This window comes from Micromesistius poutassou (genome assembly GCF_964030765.1).
Source record: "Micromesistius poutassou genome assembly, chromosome: 7".
Lineage (NCBI taxonomy): Eukaryota > Metazoa > Chordata > Actinopteri > Gadiformes > Gadidae > Micromesistius > Micromesistius poutassou.
The window spans coordinates 3,055,497-3,057,754 of NC_140277.1; positions in this window are offsets into that span (position 1 = coordinate 3,055,497).

Below are 2,258 nucleotides of genomic sequence, written 5' to 3' on the forward strand. Positions count from 1 at the left end.
ACTACCCCACCCCAACCCCTCGCCCCCACCCCTTTAACGATGATGTCACCGGCCCCGCGTGACAGGGGCTCGGTTTCACTGTCGGATCAATTATTCAGGGGCTTTAATTGGATCAGCTGAATCCGGAGCGCTCCAGGGATCCATTTGCAGTAACAGCATCTGAAAATAAACCCTGAGCCAGCGCACAAGATACAGCGGGCCCCGGGTCAATATCTGCAGACAATGCTTCATCTCATGGGCTTCCAGACGTTACCCTCGCATCCATGAATTACAGCCGCCTGCCGCTATCACATGGCTGTGTGTTTGCAGCGGCAGCGAGGCAAATATATTTAAAAATAATTTTTAAAAGCGGCAATTTTTTTTTTTTTTCGTCGAGACCCAGTGGGTTTGGTTTTTCTCTGCAGAGGCCCCGAAACGCGAGGCCCAGAGCAGGGGAGGGCCCCAAGACGCGAGGCCCAGAGCAGGGGAGGGCCCCAAGACGCGAGGCCCAGAGCAGGGGAGGGCCCCAAGACGCGAGGCCCAGAGCAGGGGAGGCCCCCGAGCCGCGAGGCCCAGAGCAGGGGAGGTTCGGATGGAAGGTACGGCCGGGGTGAAGGACGGCCATGGATGATGCTGCGTTTGTCAACGTAGCGACGCTGAACACAGCGGCGTATGCAATCTCTTAGTCATCAGATACCCGCTGGCCTCTGCTCCGCCGTGGCCTCCCACTCACCAGAGCCCCCCCCCCCCCCCTTCCAATCAAAGGTGGCCTTTGTGCGGAGGAGGTCAGAGCCTGCCAGGACCATCTAGGACCCCCACCCCCTCCCCTACACACCACCATCACCACCACCACCACCCTCACTCCACCTCCTTAAAAAAAGAAAACCCGTACTGGGTTTCAGGATACTGACAAGTGACAGGGCAGAGTGCCCACCATTCATAAGGCGGAGATCAAAACACAAGGCCTGTATCTCTGCGAGAGAAGAGTGGCCCATTCATCTTCGGCCTTGGGACGGGATTCACACATGGGATGTAATTGGTGGAAATGGTACTTTTTCCATTTGCATTCCCTTTCATGCACATCCACTGGTCGCCCCCCTCGCACTTATTCCTCTGATCGCGAGCCAGCGTGGAATCATCTCCATGTTGTAAATAAATACATTCTATACCACGGCCTGCTGCTTTGTTTATCCTGAACACGCACAGCACAGCCCGCTGCATGGCTCAACCCAATGTGCCTGTTTGAAGAATAATGAAATGCGTTTGTCGTACAACAGCTCGTGTTTGGCTTGAGGAATGTCAATAATTCATGGCACATAAGTTGCTAAATGATTGGATTTATAAGTCCCTGCTTTCCCATGATCACAGCGTTCCCCTCCAGGCATGAATAACCTCCTTTCATTTACTCCTGGGTCTCAGTCTCCCAGCCCTCCCCCAGCAGAGGAGGGCCCAATCGACAAAGTCCTGAGTGTGTCTTGGCAGATTTTCAAACATTGGCTCAGGTGTAAATGTTACGAAATGACTCCCCCGGTCCATTCATGATACATCCTCTGGCCGGAGAACAGTAGCGTCTTTGAGTGTCACAGACAGGCCATCAACTCCCACCCTCCCCCCCCCCCCCCCCCCCCCCACTCTGCCTTGGCCGCCGGTACGAATGCTTTCACCTGATGCTTCTCCTCTCTGCCGTCATTAATGGCCCCGTTGTAATGCTGACCTTCACCAAAACACGGGAGGGCTTTTCATTTTCGTTGCGCTAATAAAAGAAAAATGTTTTATTTGACTCGATTTCTTTCTTAACTTGAGGACTCGCAGCGCACGGCCCGGCACGTCAACGGTAAACACGGACAACGCTCCGGACTGGGAAGCGAAAGCGCACGGAAAATCGATGGGATTCAGTTGTTGTTGCCATGGATTAGAAGCAGCAAGCACCCAGTGCGCTGATCAATGTTCCAGAGGCCTGGTTTATGAATCGTTATATTGAGAGCGAGAGAGCGAGAGGAGAGGGGGGAGGGTGGTGGTGTCTGCTCTCTAGAGCTTCCTCGTACGGCGGGGGTTGACCTTGTGACGAGCGAGCTCTCCGCTCTGCTGTTCAACCGAGGGGGAACATGCTAGACGGCGGTGGCGGCGGCGCAGACTGGGCTAATCGGCTTTGTTCTCCACTCAGCTGCCCCTCTAATAAGCCTATTGACCTGCAGGCGCATTGATCCAGCAGCCAGCGAGGCTAGTTGGGTTAGCAGGTTTTATGCGTTGCGTTGTGTGTGTGTGTGTGTGTGTGTGTG